The sequence below is a fragment of the Argopecten irradians genome, chromosome 2 (genome assembly GCF_041381155.1).
Source record: "Argopecten irradians isolate NY chromosome 2, Ai_NY, whole genome shotgun sequence".
Lineage (NCBI taxonomy): Eukaryota > Metazoa > Mollusca > Bivalvia > Pectinida > Pectinidae > Argopecten > Argopecten irradians.
The window spans coordinates 24527952-24551266 of NC_091135.1; the positions used below are offsets into that span (position 1 = coordinate 24527952).

The 23315-nt window shown below is 37.1% G+C and overlaps 1 pseudogene; it reads left to right on the forward strand.

Moving 5' to 3' along the window:
• Nucleotides 1-21309: 21309 nt before the first annotated feature.
• On the forward strand, nt 21310-22322 carry LOC138316525 (uncharacterized; annotated as a pseudogene).
• The last annotated feature ends 993 nt before the right edge of the window (nt 22323-23315 follow it).

The following is a 23315-nucleotide window of genomic DNA, read 5'->3' on the forward strand; positions in this document are numbered from 1 at the left end:
CCTTTCAGTTGTCTATTTTTAAATATTTGCTGGCTGATTAATTATTTTCTAAATATTATTCAGCGGATGATTAAAAGACTCATATACACGTTGGAAATTTACGAGAAAAAATAATCAGAGCTTCAGTGGGGAAAAAATCGAAAGAGGAGAACAACAATAGATTGAAAGCGATTACCAACAAACCACAGCTACTTGGTTGCTGAAAAGAAACTCGGTGTTCTCGTCATGTTAATCATCTTGTAAAATATATTATATAGCAATAACAGAAACCGGCCAGAACCTAATGGAATTTCCCGCTGAATCATCATCTGTAAAAATTAATATATGTTTTATTATTGTTTTGGATTTCAAATGTTGTAATGGCTTGGGTTACCTATTAATGGCTATCATAGATGCAATAGGTTTAGTTCAGTCAGACGTGTGGTGACATCACGATATAATACATTAACTTAACCAACCGACAACATTGCATCTGTTACGAAAGTCCAATCCTATGAAGGTGCATATATACTTTACACATGTACCTTAATACGTTGACACGACTTGTACTGGGCATGTGTGGTACTGATTTCACAACCAACACATCCACTATATACAGTCTGTATACATAGAAATAGTAAAGCAAAAAGTAAAAATCAAAATTAGAAATGTAAAGCAAACATCACAATCAATTTATCGACGGACGTGTCAGTTGAAATAATTTATTTTCTAATGTATGAAACAATGTTGTAAATATGATTTGAATAGTATTGTTCCCTCTATTCCTCTTTGTGGCGAAAGTTATTAATTCCTTCATTACGTAATTTTATATATGATATAATATTCATACTGACAAATCATGAAGACATTTTAGAAGGTTATTCACACTACCTAAAGATTTCGAGAATTTACTGAAAAATGCTAAGATTTTCATTGTATTATGTCAAATTAAGAGGAAAAAATGGATTTTTGCAATATTTTCGAAAACATGCGTCATATATACGTCCACTGTGTAGTGGCATGAAAACACCAAGAAACCAGAGGGTTTTAAAGTTTCATTTTAAATTTCAATTTTAACTTTTTTTATCTAAACGTACATAAAGCATAGGGGAATTTCATTTTACGTTATACGTTTTCTGTTGCTATGTTTAAAGGGCACCATACACGGTTATCGGTGCGTTTGCATTCTTTCTACATCCTTATTTAACAAAACATGGAGACTGCAATAACTTACTGAAGAAAGATACGTCCGCTAAGTTTTGTGAATATTTTTCCATATTAGTTAGAGTCTTGCAACATACAAACACATCAGTACACATTGCACACACATGGGAGGTTGCCCTTAAAAGACCCTGGTTGGTGATTGGACGTTAGTCTAATAAAAAAAAAACCATAGATGATACAAGTGTACCATTACAAATAAATGATATTTGATTTCACTCTATTTTGCTATGTTACTTTATTTACCGACAAGATTGATCAAACTGTAACTTAGAAAGATGCATATTTATCGCAAGAGTAAAAAGGTCTAGTTATTGGTAAGATATATATTATACAAGGAAGTGGATGTGTCGCCTGCACAGCATCACAAAAAATTGTTATTTACAGTTGAAAATATTGTTGATAATTTAGGTGAAGTAATCAAGTCCCATAACTCTTGCAATTATTGACAGATTTTGACCATTATTAAACTTATTCGACATCTCATTGATATAAAACATTTCATAAAATTTGGTTGAAATTGGACAATAAATATTTAAGTTATCGAGCGGAAACCATGAATTTTTATGTTTTGACGATTTTAAAGTCCTGTTACTCTTGCAAATATTGACGGATTTTGACCATTATTGAAGTCATTCAAGATCTTATTGATATAAAACAATTTCTAAAATTTGGTTGAAATTGGACGATAAATATTTAAGTTTTCGAGCGAAAACCATGGATTTTTCAGTGTTGACGATTTTAAAGTCCCGTCACTCTTGCAAATATTGAAAATAAATACTTAAGTTATCGCACGGAAACAGTTTCCCGGACGCCGTCATCGCTGACACCGACCCGACATAGTGATACCTACATGTAAGTGTCGCCCTTGCGTTGCAGGCGACACAAAAAATGGTTTAATTTACCATTACTCATTATATAAGAAGGTTGTTTGATAACACTTGTTTGTTTGTTTGTTTGTTTATTATTAACGTCCTATTAACAGCTATGGTCATGTAAGGACGGCCTCCCATATGTATGCAGTGTGTTGCGTGTATGTTGTGTTTGATAACACCTTCATCTTAGACGCTGAGTTGGTTTCTCTATAAGATTGGTAGCATTTACACATCCGCAGACCATATTTTTACATTATTAGGGCTGAAGCGGTATTATTAAACCGTTGTTTTAGTGAACTGTTAGATTACATTGTTTCGTAGCATACTATACACATGTTTTAAGTTGTAAAGTGTTTAAACAACATGATCATTTCGACACCATACGACACTTAATCAACCACCCGAATATGTCGGGACATTGTAACCACGCCCTACTTAGATTATTGGTGATATGTGAAAACATCTTAATAATAGGTAATCGCGGAGCTATTAGAAATAATTTAATGAAATATACATTACAGATTAAAATCATCAATTTAATAATAAAGAAACCATTAAAACCGATGGTGAACACATTTTATTATAAAAGAATCGTAACCCACCCTGTACTTAATGTATAAAAGAGAATAAGAGTGAATTATTTAACAGCGGACTCATTCAATCTATAAATAATCAACACTAAAATACCATTTTAATAAACTACTTAAAACCAAAATCATTTATGTGTTCCTTCCATATGCCATTCATTTTTGGATTTTCCCCGTGTTCTTAATTATTGCAGCTGTGAATGATCAGGAGTTCCAACACGAGTGTGTATGTTTCAGTGAAGTCAAAATTTAATACATTATTATATTTTAACTTATTTTCTTTTTGATTTATTACAAATATTCGTTCATTTATATTGGTATCTAGTTCTTAAGATGAAATAGAGGTAGTCAGTGGAATTTGTTTATCACACTTTAGGAAAAAAAAAACATGTTTACGCAGATGCACATGTTGCAAGATTAATCCGACTTTTTCACTGCTTTAAGCACATATGTAATTTTACATGATAGGATAGCTCATGCACACACCAGGGCTGCTATACCTATGCTAGTACATTTATCCGATATTAATTAAAGACTACTGGGGTAGTAAATAGTTTATCTATAAAAGGATATTACCTGTACATTGACAAGCTTATCAATATCAACTTAAATAACTAAATTATTGTTTTTCTTACTTTTGCTTTACGTTCGCAAACAACACTGCTCGTCCACGAAAACGACAGAAAGGCATGGACTTATTTCAAAAGTCTTGATATTTTCAAGATTCAGTCACAATTATATACTGAGCGCCGATGTAAGCGCAACACTGTTATAATATGCAAATTTTAATGATAACAAAAATTTTACAGAAAAAAATCTTTATTACATTACAAAGGCATGGACCGAACCAGACACCGAATTCTAACTGGTGAATGTTCCTCCACTCCTCCTGAAGGGCAATTTCAAGTTCACGTCGATTTTGCGGTTGTGGCTGACGTCGTTTACAGCTTGACTTAACTGGTCCCACAAGTGTTCAATCGGAATGAGCTAAGGGGATAAGGCAGGTCAGGGCAGTGTTTGAATGTTCTGTTGATTAAAGAAGTCTGTGGTCAACTTTGCTGAGTGCGCACGAGCATTGTCTTGCTGCAGAATGTCGACTTCGGGATGATAACGAAAGAACGGTACAATAGTAGTTTGTAGGACTTCGTCGATGTAACGCCGTGCCGTCAGATTACCGTACAAGATAACGAGGGGCATCCTGCAGTGGAAGATTATCCCTCCCCACAACATGACACTGCCACTTTTGCGGACGCACGAATCGTCGTAACACTCTCCCCGTCGTTTCCACACCCGAATTCTACAGTCACTATTACGAAGATGGAAGCAGGATTCATCCGTGAATAGTACGCGTCTCCACTAGTGTATGAGCCAACGTCGATGCCTCCATCATACATGTCAGGCGATTTTGACGTCGACATTGTGTCAACATCTTCCCACAGAAGGGTCTACAGGCTATCAAGCCGGCTCTAAGAAAACGTCGGCGGACAGTAGAAACCGAAATTCGTCTTCCATTGATACCAATCGTTGTTCTGGCCGTTTGGGAAGAAGGTTGGAAGCGGTCACGGAGATGGGTGACCCAGATGTAACTGTCCGGTTGATCCGACATCACTCGTTGCCTCCCAGGGCGCGGTCTATCATTCAGAGAACCCGTTTTAATGTACCGCTGATGAAGACTCACAATAGTAGAAGCAGAACATCTCATTCTACGCGCAATTTCACGCCGCGGAAGTCGGCCTGCCAACATACCCCTAACTTCGTGACGCAGGGTATCCGTAAGTCATGGCATCATTTTCCAAAGTAAACGGCGTTTTCAAAATTTGAATGTGGAAAATAGTCTTCCTATCCACAAGGCCTGTACACGTGTAATGGGTAGACCAAGCGCGCGTTGATACCAAGTGCACGTGCAAATATGTACTTTTTCAACAATTGGCCGCTTCACGGCCCGAGAGCAAGTTCAGTCATGCGAATCATTATTGTATACATAGGTAAGGTGCTCATAGTTAACATTATTAATTTGTTTGATATGAACAAAAAAAATAATTGAAAATTTTCAATTAAAAAGTGTTGTGTTTTTATTGGCTCTCGATGTGTTCAGCATAAGATTGGCAGTTGAGTGCCTTGCTCGATAATGCCATCGCGAATACAACTATTTATCAATATTACTAGTTATATCACCGTTGCTGTATATCCGAAAAAATATCATATAAAAGCTGGTATTAGCCCCTCGAGCGATTTATTGCTCCATCACCCCCTCGAAGGCGATAATGCATGAAGGTAATATCACACCCCATCATTTTTCAGATTTTGCCTTTCTCGTTGATTTAGCTCTGTTCTTATAGTACAAAGAAACAAAATGTAACATAACCAGACACTATAGGTTTCCTTCGACAGCCAACTCTCGGGTCAACGGTCATTACTCGGCCAGTCGAACACGCAGCGTTTTTTACTTTAGTATGCTAAAATAAGATCTTATACGGAAGGTGAAGGTCGTTTTTAAAACCTTCTTATTTCGAGAGTTTTAGATTTAAAAATGGCAGAACGAGGATGGCCGTTTTCATTTATTCAGAGCAACCATATTGTTTGTTTGTTTGATTAATTAACGTCATATAAACAGCTATGGTCATGTAAAGATGGCCTCTCATGCATGCTGTACATGTTGCGTGTTTGTTGGGCGAGGCGCGTGTTTTAGGAGACTGGTATATTCATGTAGTGTCTACTTGTATAGTGTAACTGTTGCCATTTTTATAGTGCTATATCACTGGAGCATGCCGACGAAGACACCAAGCAACACACCCCACCCGGTCACATTATACTGACAACGGGCGAACCAGTCGTCCCACTCCCTATATGCTGAGCGCTAAGCAGGAGCAGAGACTACCATTTTATAGACTTTGGTGTGTCTCGGCCGGGGGAAAGATCCTAACAGGGGCGAACGCTCAACTCGAGGCCATAAGTGAGGCGGTGCCAAGGGAGGCATAATGAAGGATAAAATCACTTAGGAAGAAAAGAAGATATGATAGTAAATTTTTGTCGCCTTTTACAATCATGCAATAGTCAATTCTTACACCCTACATGCATGGCAGCCAGTTGGGTAGTTTGTTAGAGCTATTATAATCCTGACTGACTTGCATTTTTTGATACAATCTTATGAGGGCTTTGTGAAGGTTCGTTTGAAATAATAAAAAAATCATCAGATATCCGACTTTAATTCATAAATGAACAACTATTTAGAGGTTCAACCAGTCAAACCGTATAAATGAAAACAGCCTTACTCTCGCTCTCGAGAGCATTCGACTGATGGAGAGTTTGACATTACTATAAATAACCTCACTCACAGACGAGAGTTGCCTGTCGAAGGCAGCTATAGAGGTCAAAGCCGACGATAAGGTAAATGACATCACAGATTAAGAGAGGGAAATGACGTCTCCTTGCCAATACCCCCAACAAATATTCAATTGAATTAATTTCCTTCCAGTTGAAATTCAAAAGTTATATTTTTTATGTATGCAGTGTATAGCGTGTACGTTTTGGGAGACTGGTATATTAGTGTTTTGTATTCTGGTATAGTGTAACTCTCGCTTTTTTTATTGTACTGTATCACTGAAGAAAGCATAACTGCTTAATATTAGAAAAAACATATTATGGAAACAGAACTGTCCACGTTTATGATATGCATTTTTCTGTGTCTGACTAAACGGTTTCAAGACAGTATACTGATGAGAGAAATTTCGGGAACGTAAGAAAAAATCTACAAATATTCGAAAATCATTGTTTTTTTTTTTTTTAAATGGTTCAAAAGTTAATTGTTGTTAAAGAGTCCATAAACTTTTATAAAAAAAAATCAAAATAATTTGATATTAAACCCTGAATAAACCATTTTTGTTGACATTGTGTAATACCCAAGTTTGTTTTCTACGTTTTTAAAAAAATAAATGAAGTCTTCATGTTGAAAGCGGTAATTACTTAAAATAAATGTTAATTGATTTTAATTTGTCCATGGCTGTTAAAGATCCATACCTCTGAGGTTTTAGTCTTGTTTCGAAATGGATAAAAGAATGTATGAGATTTTAAAACTGTTTCTTTATTTGTTCGATTTAATTGATATACTATTAACAGCCAGATTCATGTTAGGATGGCCTCCTATGTATACGGTGTGTTGCGTGTATGATGAGCGGGATTGTATTTTGGAAGATTGCGGTAATTTTTTCTTCCTGTGAATTCTGCCCTTTTCATAGTGTTATATCACAGGAGCATGCCACCGACTACACAAAACCTCACACCCCACCCGGTCATATTATACTGGCAACGGGCGAACCACGGGAAATCCTTTAATGTTGAGCGTTAAGCAGGAGAAGTAAATATCACTTTCATCGACTTTCATCGAGTGTGTTTCTGCCAGCGGTAGAGTCTTCCTCAATGGGACGAGCGCTCAACAGAATGCCAAACGTGAGGCGGTGTCAAAGGAGACGCTAGGAAGAAAAAAGTCAGTTAGGAAGAAGAAAAAAGATAGGGTCCTAAATTAAGTCGTTTTTTACGGCACAGCACGTACAATTTTCACGCTCTATCTGTAGGGCAGACAACACCATTCTAACGCCCTAACTACAGGGTATACAATAATTCTGAGTGCAGCCTGTTGTGGATTGTGTAAAGAAAGATAACTCTTTCTTCTCATGGATGATGCGATGCATATTCTTCAATCTTCAATATTGCTGTAGTAGTTCGAAGTAACTATACATTTCTTATATTCTGAGCTTTTTCTACTCTATGAGAAAAATGTTCTCGGACAATGTTAAAGTGAACAGTCGGGCAAGGATGGCTAAAGTCGGTAAAAATGGTGTGAATGTATCCAGTATAATTTCTTATGAAATGGAAAAATAAAATATCTCGTCAAAAATTGTCTGCATACGAAGAAATTAATTAAAAGTATGGAAATTAAATTAGGACGTTGAAATAATAAAACAAGCAAATGGTTATTATTTTATGAGACTTTAGTGCATTCGTGCTGTCATGTTGTATAGGAACTTTTGCCTTTTTATAAAGTGTTGTTAGGACGGCGTTCCACTTATGTGAAATATAAACTGCTTAGTTCGTATTTTATGAGACTGCAATGTATTCGTGCTGGCTTCTGGTATAGTGGAACTTTTGTCTTTATTATAAAGAGACATATTATGGCGCCGAAGAGACATAAACAACACTCCATTCAGTCACATTATACCGGCAACAGGCGAACCAGTTGCCCCACATCCTGAATGCTGAGGGCTGATCAGGAACAGAAACTATCACTTTTATAAAACATGTTTTGGTTGTTTGTTTAATTTACGTTCTATTAACAGCTAGTGTCGTGTAAGGACGGCCTATTTTGTACATGAGTGTGTAGTAGGTGATTTGGGAGACTGGTATATTTACTGAATGTTTACCGGACCGAACAAAATTTCACAAGACATTTCGGTCCGACAAACTTACAGGACATTCAGTCTGTCTCCGATATACATTGCACGCCTTAAATGTCTATTTCCATGTGATAAGACTCTTCCTCTGTATAAGATTATTCCAACTGTCTGGAATTGTTGTCAGCAAAATACAATGTTTTAATATCAACACTAATTTCACCCCTAACTTTTATTCAGAAAACAACTATTTGAAAACATCATTCTATTTTCAAAGAACTGTTCTTTGTCCTGACAGTATTCCCAAAAAATCTTCATCTGCATCCTTCCCAAAAATTAAATCAAGTTTCATGAGCTGCTCTTTATTATCTCTAGCATGCTCTCCTTCTTTTCAACAGACCTTTCACCCTCATTTACTACACTCCGACTCAACATGCTTCCTTCACTTCCTCAACATCCCTTACAAGAACAATTTCAGCTTCACAGTCTTTCTTCTCCTCAAACTCAACCTCTTCTTTGTTCGATTTATTAACGTCTTATTAACAGCAAGGGTAAGGAAGGCCTCCCATGTATGTCGTGTGTTGCGTGTATGATCATCAGGATTATGTTTTGGGAGACTGCGGTATATTCGTGTTGTGCCTTCTTGTATACTGGAACACTAGCCCATTTCGTAGTGTTATATTACTGAAGTATATATATGCTATCGAAGACACGAGGCACCACACCCCACCCGGTCACATACTGACAACGGGCAAAGCAGTAGTTCTACTCCCTTTATGCTGGCGCTAAGAAGGAGCAAAAACTACCACTTTTATAGACTTTGGTGTGTCTCAGCCCTGGAACAGAACCCAGAGCCTTCCTCACAGGGGCGAGCATCTCGACTATCCAGCATCTTTTTTAGTTTATTGACATTTGAAGTACTTGGAATAAATTTGATATAAATTACCTTTTCAATGCCACGTGAGTCAAGCATACTGATGAAAATCTCTTTCCTAGCCTTTACATCAGCGAATATCAAGTGCTTCTTGCTTGTCTCTGGGAATATCTGTGGATCCGTCCATCATAATTGAAAACAAGAGGCCCATGTGCCTTAGCGGTCTTTTTTAATTATTTTTTTTTCATTTTTGGTTCAGCCTATTTTATTATTGCCGATTTCGACGCTCCACCGTCTTTTTGTCGAGTTAACTATTCTCTTGGTCCACCACAGCCGATACCTTAGTATTCGTGTTGCACTTACGGTTCTATGCAATGCAGGTTTTACCGGTCATCGTGTTTGTGGAAAAAATAAGATCAATCTAATGTCTTCCGTCTTGCAAAAGAAGGCCGTTTTTCTGGATTTTTTTTGGAAGCTTGTTTTTGACTACTTGTTCCGGCGTTGAAGCTTGGCCCTGCAGGTAGGGCGTTACCTGTTGTCCATATTAAATGATCGTAAAAGGCGACTAAATTTAGGATATTTTTTTCTTCTTCCTTACTGACTTCATGTTTCCTAATGCCTCCCTTGGAACCGTTCAACTTTTGGCCTTACGTTGAGCGTTCGTCCCTGTGAGGAAGGCTCTGGGTTCTGTCCCCTGGCCGATAAATTTTATTAGTTTGTTTGTTTGTCAGGGTCATGTAAGGACGGCCTCCCATGTATGCTGTATGTTGCGTGTATTTTGTGCGAGGTGCGTGTTTTGGGAGACTGCGGTATATTCATGTAGTGTCTTCTTGTACAGTGGAACTGTTGCCCTTTTTATAGTGCTATATCACTGAAGCATGCCGCCGAAGACACCAAGCAACACACCCCACCCGGTCACATTATACTGACAACGGGCGAACCAGTCTTCCCACTCCCTGTATGCTGAGCGCTAAGCAGGGGCAGAAACTACCACTTTTATAGACTTTGGTGTGTCTCGGCCAGGGGACAGAACCCAGAGCCTTCCTCACAGGGGCGAACGCTCAACTCAAGGCCAAAAGTGAGGCGGTGCCAAGTGAGGCATTAGGAAGAATAAAGTCAGTTAAGAAGAAGAGAAAAGATAAGATCCTAAATTAAGTCGCCTTTTACGATCATGCAATAGGGGCAGCAGGTACAATTCTTACGCCCTGCCTGCAGTCTAATGTATTATATCATTAAAAAGGAACTTCAATACTAACATAAGTATACGAAGAAAACCTGTACTGCATTCTTTGTCAAAATCATAACAACAACAATGTAGAAAAATACAATTTGCATTAAATGAAGATAAGATTTTTTCCATATAGAATAATGTGTACATTTAATTTCCATGAAAAAGTACATTGAATACGCATAAATTACATTTTTAAATTTACAGCATGGGTGGACAATGCTCCCATGCACTAGAATTGATCATGATGCTCAAACAGTGAGAAGTTGCTGGTTATAGATTTATTCCAGCTATGCCATCTTGAACAATTAGCCACAGCTGTGGGATATACCGAGGGAGATAAGATCCTTGCAGCACAGTGTCGCAATATGTGATAGCTTAAACCGGTAAAAACGTAAACCGGTGATGCAAGTATTTAATGACAAAAGGTTAGACAGATCTCAAAAAGTTCAGAAGTCCAGAGTTCAGAAAGAAATAAAGGAAGAAGTCCAAGACTTCTAAATCTGAGCTTCAAAAACATTGTTCTTATTTTTAGGACCTATAGTCATCATGCTTCGTCCGTCGTCGTGCGCCGTCCGCCGTCCGTAAACTTTTCACATTTCAATCTTCTTCTAAAATTTGACCAGTGGGATTGAGCTGAAACTTACATGAAATGATCCTGACATGTTCCCGACAAAGTGTTCTTATTTTTCGGGTCGCTGAGCATTTTCAATCTTCTCAAGTTTGACCAGTGCGATTGAGCTGAAACTTACATGAAATGATCCTGACATGTTCCCGACAAAGTGTTCTTATTTTTCGGGTCGATCCGAAATCCAAGATGGCCGCCACAGCCGCCAATTTGAAAACACATTTTGAACTTCTTCTCAAGTTCAACCGGTGCGATTTGGCTGAAACTTGCATGAAATGATCCTGACATGGTCCCGACAAAGTATTCTTATTTTTCGGGTTGATCAAAAATCCAAGATGGCCGCCATCTTAAAAACACATTTTGAATCTGGTTCCCGCCATCTTAAAAACACATTTTGAACTTTTTCTCAAGTTCTACAAGTGCGATTTGGCTGAAACTTGCATGAAATGATCCTGACATGGTCCCGACAAAGTGTTTTTATTTTTCGGGTCAATCTGAAATCCAAGATGGCTGCCACAGCCGCCATCTTGAAAACACATTTTAATATCTCAAGTGCTACTAGTGCGATTTGGCTGAAACTTGCATGAAATGATCCCGACATGGTCCCGACAAAGTGTTCTTATTTTTCGGGTTGATCCGAAATCCAAGATGGCCGCCACAGCTGCCATCTTGAAAACACATTTTGATCTTCTTCTCAAGTTCTACCGGTGCGATTTGGCTGAAACTTGCATGAAAGGAGCCTGACATGGTCCCAACAAAGTGTTGTTACATCTCTGGTTGATCCCCAATCGAAGATGGCAACCATGACACTATATCTAATCAATTTCCTATATGATTAATGCCAAGGTACTTAGATGACCGTTAAGGCCCATTGACCTCTTGTTATTCAGAGCAAAGTCCAGATGAATGAGCTTGCCATGCTCCGTCTGAAAGATCTGAAAGCATTCCAAGTAGCTATCTAGTAGCAAGTGCTAGCAGTCAGGGCACTGTATACACTGGATTATCACGTACGTTACTCTAATTATTCTAATACTAAGGAAATATCTGTTATGTTGATAACACAAAATGACAGAAAGAAACATTATCATAAAGTTATCATAATATCATAATATGAGGGGTCTCCATATACTTTGTATGTGACTTTGGTGTTTCTCAAAGTATACACGAAGGACTGTACTTGCTATATATACAAGTGTGTTAACCACTGAATAAAGCATTATACAATGGCAAAAATACAAAAATAAATTTCTGATTTAATTAAATTCCAAGTCTGGCAGTGTATGATTAATATTCATCCCTCTATTGTAACACATCAATAGCAAACTTTATACATCATCCTTGCTAATAAAAAATTGCATGAAATTTGTAAGTTAACAGCAAACAAACCAAATTTGATGCATTTGAATATAACCCCAAATTGATTCTGTCTGATAAAATCTTGCACCTTTTCTCTTTGGCTAGTCTTTTCAACATGCGCTCTGTGTTTAGCAGTGGTTCCTGATATTTGTCCAGCAGCAGCTTCAAAAAAAGATCTTTGATTTTTTCCGCAATAGTAAAACCTTTGTCTGCAATAATGCCATCACCTTCTTTCAACATATTACTACTCGCAAGTTTTTTTAAAAGCTCATCAAATTCCCATTTATCAGTTATTTCATCACTAGATATTTATCCTGAAAACAGCATTGAGACAAAGATTATTGAACATCTAGGGTCAACACCAACAATGCCCTTTAGAGTTGTGATTGTTTTGTAATCTGAATAAAATTGGTTTGCGATTTTGTAGACAACTATTACTAAGATAAGAAGAAAATTATTTGTTTGTTTTATGTTTGATACTCATTTTAATGTAGAGAATACGAAACTTAATCTAGCCTTAAGAAACATTTAGTCCTGTACAAAAAAGGAAAAGTAATTTTGAAGAAAAGCACAAGTCGCGTAAGACACCGAGCAGCACACCCCACCTGGTCACATGCTAACAGCGGGTTGGGTGTGTTGCTTCGTATTGCCTCTCTTGGTACCGCCTCACTTTTGGCCTTGAGTTAAGCTTTTGCCCCTATGAGGAAGGCTCTGGGCTCTGTCCCCTGACCGAGTCACACCAAAGTCTATAAAAGTGGAAGTTTTTGCTCTTACTTAGCGCTCAGCATACAGGAAATTGGACGAGTAGTTCTCCCGTTGTCAGTATAATGTGACCGGGTGGGATGTGTTGCTTGATCACAGTTGGTATCATCGGCGGCATGTTTCAGTGATATAGCACTATAAAAAGGGTTACAATTCTACTTACAAGAAGACACCAAAACACGCACCTCGCACTTCACGCACACTGCATACATGGGAGGCCGTCCTTACATGACCCTGGCTATTAATAGGACGTTAAAATAATTAAATAAACAAACATACAAGTAAGGATGAGCCAGGTTTGTTGGTGGAGGAAAGCCTTGGTAACTGGGGGGAAAATCACTGACTGGCATCTGCCCCACTTGAGATTTGAACTCGCGTTACAAAGATGGAGGGCCTGTTGTAATATGTGGAGACATCTTAACCACTCAGTCACTGACAATCATGCAATAGGGGTAGCAGGCACCATTCTAACGGCCTACCTGCAGGTACAGTTGGGGTAAACTTCACCTAAACTTATTCATATATTGATATTTCCACTATTGCTCCTGCTTAGCGCTCAGCAAAAAGGGAATGGGACGACTGGTTCGCCCGTTGTCAGTATAATGTGACCGGGTGGGGTGTGTTGCTTGGTGTCTTCGGCGGCATGCTCCAGTGATATAGCACTATAAAAAGGGCAAAAGTTCCACTATACAAGAAGACACAACATGAATATACCGCAGTCTCCCGAAACACGCACCTCGCACAACATACACGCAACACACCGCATACATGGGAGGCCGTCCTTACATGACCATAGCTGTTAATAGGACGTTAATTAATCAAACAAACAAAACAAACAAGCATATAAACACAACTTAATTTGCATGCCACACCCCGCCAAAATATAGACACAGACACGTTGAATACAGAAGAGAACGTCATTTTAGGACGATAATTCAACACTTACACATTGCATTCTTTCTGTGATAGGATCTTATTGAAGCATTGTTCCGAAGACGAAGTCAGAAAGAAAAGATAACACCCCGAATTTAGTCGCCTTTTATCACTTTCATCATGCAATGGGCTACTCATCATTGTATCTCTAAAACTTCAAAAATAGCAACTATCTGGTAGTATCTCGATTATTAAAAAAAATATTGACGTTTTTATAGTTTGGGATAAAAAAAGTTCATTTTTGAAAATGTCAAAATCCAACCTCACGTTGTCCGATTCATAAAAAATTGAAATAAAGAAAGATACATATGCTAAAATTATGTCTTGGTATTCAGAATTATAAGTTCAACAGTATAATTTGAATATTAGTGTCAAACCTCTCAAAACGGATATTTGAAATGGGTTGTCGGGAGCGTATTTGGCTATAATCACTTGTAAAACTGTTTGGCATTTCAGAATTCAACAGTTAGATGGACATCAATATTTGCGACTAAACATAATCATTCTTGATCTATGCTGAACAAGCTCTAAAAGAAAATTGAACAAAAATAAGAATAACATACCTTTCACAGAGATTAAATTTTATTAAATTTTCTGCATGCGCGAGACCTTGGTCTTGAGGAGTCCACTTGAAAAATGAAGTACTGGAAAAAGAAAGATAGTCTCGTGAACAGTTATGTTTATAAGATTAAATACAGTGTTTATATTCCCTGTAGTGCATCCTCTGTTTCCATCTTTGAATTTCAAGTTATTGTTCATATCACAATGAACAGTCATACTTTCTATGAAAAAAGTGAAAATGTGGGTTTAACAACAAAATTTAATATTTTGTTGCTGTATGAGATTGCATCCGGTCCTAAAATTCTTAATCCATACCAAACACTAAAAACTTTGGAGAGAGAAAACATTTATACCTTTCACTTTCTGCGTACGTTGCTGGAATGGATGCCTTGGAGTGCCCACTGGCAAATCGAGTACTAAAAAAGATGTTATGGTAAACATTTATATGTTGATAAATTAAATACAGTTTTTGAGTGTATGTTGTTTGGACTGTAGAACATTCTGCTTTTACCATCTTTTGAACAATTTGAACTTACAGTTCTTAACATTCCAAAATAGTAAAAAAAAAAAAAAAAAATCAGTATGAGATTTCTATTAGTAGCTTAAATTATCATTTTCATTCAATGCCGAATTCTTTAAATCTTCAAAAGAAGTTCATCCCTATCACTGGGAAGTCAAAGTTCTGCTCATGTTTCTGAAGGCCTGGGTATCCACTGGAAAAAAGAACAATGTTTTGGTAAAACATTATGTACAGTGTAGATGAAATAATGCGCTTTCTTAATTGAAAATTGAATACAATTTTGTAAATGTCTTTTGTGGAGCACTATACCATATATTCAAATTTTAAACATACTGTCCAACAGATATTTTCTTGATAAATTAACCTGAAATGTTATGGATAATTTCCACAAGTTGTATTGTTTTAGAAAGTACTGCTAGTAAATATACATCGATATATATTTCCTCATAGCTTTTATCAAATTGCTACACTATAGATAAAAGAACAAGACATTCTTTACAAAACAGGTTGTCGAAAAACTCCCATTTTACAATTTTCATTATTATTCCGCATCACCGTTCTCCATTTTGATCGAATGAAAAATGTTTAGCCTCGATTGAGATTGGTGTTCAACCTGGAGAAAACAACATATTGCTTTTGTATGTTTTGAAATCGATGCAGTAGGGCAAAAGTCTCGAAATTATTAATTACTGGTCATCGACCACAACCCGCTGTATATAATCTCTTTTTTTTCCTCGATACAATTGCTGGTTGTCCACTTTTCTTCAGGAATATCTTTGAGGCAAATGGAACGCTCATTTGCGTCGGCAAAAATGCGGCAAACGAACTAATCAATAATTTTTTCAGGGGTTGGTTCAAAGACAAATTGCAGGAACATCTCATTGAATGTTTAGACTTTTCTGACAACTCTCATCGTCACAAATTTTCATGGCGCATTCCTTCAATAAGGTCTTAAGCATGATCAAGTAGTTATTCGACTCATTGTTTTTTCCGTCTGTCTGTAACCTCAGTTAAATGGTACCAGATCTGTGTCTCATTCAGGTTTGTTCCGTTTCCAGTTTCCCTAGCGAAAATATACCTTAATACTTGATCCTGGCTCATCCTGATCCATTGTTCAATCCTTAGTCAGCTTGACGTCACAATGTTGATCAGTAGTAAAGAAGTTGAAAATGAAATGAAACATTGTATACATGGGGCTGATATTAATAACTTTCATTCGATTGCACGAATGCGACCTTACCAAAACAAGATTTACGAGTAATTAAATGTCGAGCCCATGTTTCGCTTTGACAATCTCGACATCAATTCATTGTATGAAATAACAGTAGAAAACACTTGACTTAAATCTTCAACTGGAACTTTGTCAAATGATGACTTTAATACTTATTCTCAAAATCCACCAAAATTTCAGGATTTTCACCCAAAAAATTCCTGAACCCGAGATAATATTCCCTTCAAACTCTGTTAATGTCTTCTGATTAATTTCTGCCCTGCAGGTAGGGCGTTAGAATTGTACCTGCTGTCCCTATTGCATGATCGTAAAAGGCGACTTAATTTAGGAACTTATCTTTTCTCTTCTTCCTAACTGACGGCCTAATGCCTCCCTTGGCACTGCCTCACTTTTGGCCTTGAGTTGAGCGTTCGCCCCTGTGAGGAAGGCTCTGGGTTCTGTCTCCTGGCCGAGACACACCGAGTCTATAAAAGTGGTAGTTTCTGCTCCTGCTTAGCGCTAAGCATACAGGAAGTGGGACGACTGGTTCGCCCGTTGTCAGTATAATGTGACCGGATGTGGTGTGTTGCTTGGTGTCTTCGGCGGCATGCTTCAGTGATATAGCACTATAAAAAGGGCAACAGTTCCACTATACAACAAGACACAACATGACTATACCGCAGTCTCCTAAAACACGCACCTCGCACAACATACACGCAACACATCGCATACATGGGAGGCCGTCCTTACATGACCATAGCTGTTAATAGGACAATGATAATCAAACAAACAAACTCTGATTAATGTCAAGATAACCTACACCAGTTTCAGATCAATATACTGTGTTTAACTTCGTCATCATCCATGACCAGGGGCATTGCATAATACTAATAGCTAGGACAATTCATCTTTCATATAGCAGAGTGGATGAGATGTCCTGTTCGACTTGTGTTATTTCGCCCAATCATTGAAAATATTAATTGAAAACCTAATCTCATTATAGAAATGAATACTAGATCGATTGGAAATGTTGAAAAATAAGTAGATTACCCAATAGAATCACAGTGTGGGGACGGAAGTAAGCACGATCTGCAAAGTCAGCGGAAGCTTGGTTCTACGAAGCGTAGCGATATTTGTGGAATTGATGGACCACGACAAATTTTAACAAATTTGTTGTCTTTCCGTATAATTCCTGATGTATTGACCATGGTAAGTGTATAAGGCATTATCTCCAAATGATTTCATTGGTAAATTTATTTGCGAGAGGCGTTTCATTATCTAAATATTCAAAATAGAACACTAGAGAAACACTACAGGCACAAATGACATCGATAGATATTGATATTATTTTCAATTGTGAACGGAAATTGCAAATGTATAATGTTAATGTATTTTTAAGATCTTAATATAAGAAAAATATGTCCGCAACTAATGTACATTAAAGTGTACACTGAATGGTTTGGTACATAAGGCTTGATAAATGCATCTTTGGATAAAATTTAGAATGGAGAAGTACGAGTTTCATAGCGATTACGGTATTAGAGATATGCATTTTCTCTAGAACACACCTGAAGCCCCGAGCCATTGACCCCGATTCAGGACCCCTGACCTGTAACGTCACGAGGACAACGGGAACTAGTCTACTCGCATAAGATAGAGAGGTTTGTTTGTTTGTTTGTTTGTTTTTATTAACGTCCTATTAACAGCTATGGTCATGTAAGGACGGCCTCCCATGTATGCCGTGTGCTGCGTGTATGTTGTGCGAGGTGAGTGTACTGGGAGACTGCGGTATGTTCGTGTTGTGTCTTCTTGTATAGTGGAACTGTTGCCCTTTTTATAGTGCTATATCACTGAAGCATGCCGCCAAAGACACCAAGCAACACACCCCACCCTGTCACATTATACTGACAACGGGCGAACCAGTCGTCCCACTCCCCGTATGCTGAACGCTAAGCAGGAGCAGAAACTACCACTTTTATAGACTTTGGTGTGTCCCGTCCAGGGGACAGAACCCAGAGCTTTCCTCACAGGGGCGAACGCTCAACTCAAGGCCAAAAGTGAGGCGGTGCCAAGGGAGGCATTAGGAAATATAAAGTCAGTTAGGAAGAAGAGAAAAGATAAGATCCTAAATTTAGTCGCCTTTTACGATCATGCAATAGGGGCAGCAGGTACAATTCTAACGCCCTACCTGCAGGGCCAAGATAGAGAGGCGATTTTCGGTGTCTGCCATCAAATATAAACTATCTGTTTGTAAATATCAATTTTAATATTTAATATTTTCAACACAAATACCTGTGTACACGTCCTCAATTACAGATATGACTTTGGAATACACTTGAAAATAGGGATTTATACCCTGCATATATAGATGTACCTGTCTTTGATAAATGAACATCTCTACGCGATTACTGCATGATTATACACAATAAAATGTACATAATAATCCACTACGTTGTATATCTGCGGTGGTTGGAGCCACATATACATGAATATTTTTCTAAGGATTCTTGATTATGTTATTCTAAACCCGACTCGGGTCTTTGAATGTCTACTGGTCAAACCTTCTTAACAAATTTCTGACTTTTTATAAAACCTGCCCATACGAATTAAGGTATAATTCCAAACAGAATTGTTTGCATATATGTAAATTTGCGTTAAATCTAAAATCGATCCATTTGTTTTTTGACGTAATACATTCAGCTTTCATCTAATATAGTACATTCGACGACTTGTTGATATTTCGCTCAAGTTCATTCATTAGTGTCTTTAATTGAAAAATAAATCATGCACGGGTCAGACGAAAACAACGAGACTGAAGATGTTTATGTGACATGTCTAATCCAAGTAGTAGATATAGACATCAAGTACAGAACAAAAACAGAACTGTCATTCCGAATAGCAAATGTCGTGCTGCGTTTATCTCTAACCTGTATACTGCAGTAACTTAAACGCATGGTCAAACGAGACTAATGAGGTGGCTAACCAGATTACTTAAGAGAGGTATTTAGGGACCTGTCACGCTTTGTTGATTAGCTCGCGTCAGGTGTCAAAAGTAAGATCAACTGTAGGTAAGTTAGCGATGGACCATCATGTAATTTAGTGGGGGGGGGGGGAGAAATAGGTTTCCATGTACCCCTCTGGCAGTTTTTTGAAACATGGTTTTTTAGGACCGATATGATGTCTAGTTTCATTTTATGCTTGTTGCCATGGACAACTAATGTCCCATGGGGGGGTCATATGGCAGCCATCTTGGATTTCAGTTATCAAAAATGGCCAAAATGACACATTCGCATATACGCGCATAGATAGAGAACCAGACAACATAAGAGGAAATTAACTCATTTTTTATATGATTGAAACATGCTGAATACGATAGAATCATAATAATGACGTTACGTCTTCTCATTTGTTTAAATTGGCGGTAAAACCATGAAATTTTGAGCTTTTTGTCCCTAAAAAATTGATAAATGTCATAATTTTCATCACAAGTAAAAGAATTAATGGACAAAACACCTTGTAACAATCATTTCGAATTGCCCTAACCCTTGTGAAAACACCTGTGTACAATAAAAAGATAGATCGCATCAATGAGGTCGGAAAAAACAGACCAAAAATGACCAAAATGACACATTCGTATATACGCGCATAGATAGCAAACCAAACAACACACAGAGGCACAAAAACACATTTTATAATATGATTGAAACATGCTGAATATGATAAAATCATAATAATGACATTACGTCTTCTCATTTTTGTGAATTGGCGAGAAAATAATGAAATTTTCAGCCTTTCCCCCCCCCCTAAAAATCGATAGTTGTCATAATTTTCATCTTAAGAAAAAATTTGATGGACAAAACACCCTTGTAACAATCATTTCGAATTGCACTAACCCTTGTGTAAACACATGTACTATAAAAAGATATATCGCATGAGTGAGGTGGGAAAAAGACAGGGACCCCCACTCCTCCTCCGAGAAGTAAATGCAGAAAAAAAAAAAAATAATGATAATTCAAACTTCAAATATTCTGTCAACACACATTGTAACAGTTATTCTGAATTGAACTGACTCTTGTCTAAACATATGTGCATTATAAAAGGATAGATTTATCGTTTTTAGCCAAAGAAGCGAGATGACAAGTGTTTGTCTCTGCATACATGTGAAAGATAGTGGTGTAAGACATTGGAGTAGCATTACGATACATCGGGTCGTATCTATAGGAATCTATATAAATATAGTTTTTAGTAGGCAGTTGTTGCTAAAATCAAACCTACTGTTAATCTACAAACGTACAAGGGATCATTAACAGAATTATTGCCTTAAAAACAGACAAAAATGAATGAAAAGTGTCAAAAGTTTTGATATAAGGATAGATTAGAAGAATATTATTTGATTCCAAGAAAATGAAAAAAAACATGTATCAAATTAATGTTATATGTGTCTGTCATATAGGAAATCACGAAAAAGAGATGCAATCTCCACACAATCTAGATCTGCTTGCACTGCTCCTGCCGAGACTCAAAGTGACTTAGGCAGCTTGTGTCCATTCAGCTCAAATAATACTGAGCTTGAAGGGTGTGTTTCTGAGGATCATGGGTACCACAGATCTTAATCATCCCTCATCAAAGACATGGGAGGCCGTCCTTACATGACCATATCTGTTAATAGGACGTTAATTAATCAAACAAACAAACAAACATCATCAAAGACATCAATGTAAACAGTTTGATAAATTATTTGTTTATCAAACTTTTTTCCTTTGCTATAATATCATGTCGATCAATATATCTTTTTAGTTTTCAGTTCAGAAGCAGGTTCATAATGAAAATTTAGTGACAATTTGTTCATGATAATATTATAGTAATGTTAGCGACGAAATAAAAACAACGAAAAAAACCTCAAGCAGGGAACCTTAAACAATTTATTCTTCAATTTATCAGCTTTGCAAGCATTAGATATAACTATGTATAGTAAAAAAAAAATCTAAGGTATGTACAAATATCACACGATAATAACTACCGTCTCAGATAAAAAAAAAAAAACCTTGTAAATTATTATATCACATAATTTATTTGAAGTTTTAATGTGGTTTTGATTCAGGAACTCAAACTTCATATTGGAAATTTGGAGAGTGAAATTGCAGAGTTGAAAGCCAAGAAACACCCTTTAACTATTAACCAGATCATTGAATCTGAAAGCAAGGTAATTCAAAAACAATTACCTTCCTTGAACTGAATGAATTTTGGAAGTGAAATATTGAAAAAATTGAATTTCATATAAAAAAAATCAAGTCGAAATCCTTACAAGGTTACAATGTTATCTATAGATGCTGATGTATACATCCCTCAAAGCAGAGAAGTTCCTTATTATTGACGCCACCCTCAAAAGGTTCTCCCTGAACTATGTCGATGGATGGACACCAAGTTTGATTTTAAGGGAAGACCAGCTACTCGTGTGCCTCATGAAGCTAAAGATGAACAGCCCCCTTCTTGACCTAGCTGAGCGCTTTTGCACAAGCAAAGCTACTGTACACAACATAATTACTCACATATTTGCTCTACATGAAGTTCTTTTTGGGAATGATGGAACATAATATTCCATCTTTGATTAAGTGTAAAGCCTCTATGCCTGCTAGCTTTGGGGACTTCAGTTCCTGTCGACTGGTCATCGATGCTACAGAAGTGTCGCAAGATGTACCAGGACAGGACATGAAGGCCCAAGCACAGACATACAGTGCATATAAGAATAGGCACACAGTGAAGTCTGTTACAGGTGTTGCCCCAAATGGTGCTGTTGTTTATGTCAGTAAACTATACCCTGGAAGTACATCAGATGTTGCCATTGTACAGCATAGCAATATGCTATCTGAGTTATCTCCAGGTGATATGATACTGGCAGATAAGGGCTTTACAATCTACTCCCTGCTCCTTCAAGGTGTGCATCTAAATATACCACCTTTTTTGAAAGACAAAGGCCAGTACACCCCTGCAGAGGTTCAAATGTGCAGGAAAATAGCAAGATTTAGGATACATGTTGAGAGAGTGAATGAGAGGATTAAGAATTTTGAAATCCTCTCACACATCCCCCAACAGTTTCGCCATATCAGTACTAAGGTCTTTCAGGTTTGCTCAATGCTGGTCAATTTCCAAGAACCAATGATAGCGGAAATTGCAGAAAACTGCACTTTCCTACACCAGTAGTTATATATAAGCTACAACTTTCTATGTGATTTCCACCATGCAATGTGATAACTAATAATATGACGTGATCAAAATATGACAATTGTTTCGGTAGATGGAAATATCAAATCTGAGTCTGATTTCATCATGCTTATCTAGAAACGAATTTGAAAGATTTGTCTCCATTTCCATAAAAACAAGTTATTTGATAAATAGAGGAATTTGTTTGATAATACATTTGTTTGATTTGTTACATAATCACGAGTGTAAGACTATCACATAACTTTTACCAATATAAATATCAGATTCGATGTTTGCACCTACTGAGACAATCATGTGACACCATACATGTATATACGGTAGATTATGACGTCAAAACTACATGCGACATCATTACACGTGTCTGAAGATATATTATGTCATGCCGTATGACACGCTGGACCCGCCAATGAGTTATGTGATAAATATAGAATCTTGCACTCACGGCTACTTTATGAAATTTATTAAACTGGTTAAGTAATTTAATTTTCTACTCGCTAAAAGGCTTGTGGCATATCAAATTATTGAACTTCTTTAATAAATTTAATTCACATTACACCCCCACTCATGTACGATCCTCTACGTATGTTTCTGTACCTATTTTTGAATAAATGGAATGATGACTCCGAAGTAAAATTCCAAAAGTTTCTCCATGTTTGGAGACCAGGAGTCTTCCTGCATGTACATCCCTATTGTTTGCGGATGTTCTTTTTTTAATGTCCACACCACGAAGGTCTCAGGCAGGACTTTCTAATTATATGGAGTCTGGCCTTTGAATTCTGATCGTAGAATGGGTGGTCTTTCTTTTAGTATTATACCCCGATCGTCCTTTCAATATTCTTGGATTTCATTAAAAGGAATAAAACGTAATTACTTATTGCCTAACTAACAAAACATACTTTTTTAGGATTATAAATAAAATATATTCCAATATATATGAAATATAAAAACCATAATACATAAATATGTGGGAAA